This window comes from Ochotona curzoniae, unplaced genomic scaffold, assembly GCF_017591425.1.
Source record: "Ochotona curzoniae isolate NIBS_2020 unplaced genomic scaffold, NIBS_Ocur_1.0 contig_1346, whole genome shotgun sequence".
Classification (NCBI taxonomy): Eukaryota; Metazoa; Chordata; class Mammalia; order Lagomorpha; family Ochotonidae; genus Ochotona; species Ochotona curzoniae.
The window spans coordinates 45,825-46,227 of NW_024465052.1; positions in this window are offsets into that span (position 1 = coordinate 45,825).

The following is a 403-nucleotide window of genomic DNA, read 5'->3' on the forward strand; positions in this document are numbered from 1 at the left end:
TATCAACGTGCCTGTAGTTGTAGACCTTGAATCCTGGGAGCAGATCATCCTTGTCCCTGCTTTCAGATGTGAATAGGAGAGTGTTTGATGGTGTATTGAGATGACATTGCTCTGTTCTTCCTTCCTCAGATATTGACCCCGATTCTGTTGAGGGTGAACCACCAATAGGTATGGAAATAGAACTCTGCACTCTTCTTAGTAAAGATGGAAACAGGAGCTCATTACCAGCTAGCCCATAAGGCCTCTGCAATCTGTGCTCTGATTTGGAGCAGGATGCCCAGGGCATGGTGACTTAGGATAACTTTGACGGTCTGTGCCCTGTTGAACAACTAGTGTACAGAGCTACTTCATGCCAGACGTTAGACTGAGCTGAATATTCTGTTCTTGAAAAGCTCTGTGTCTG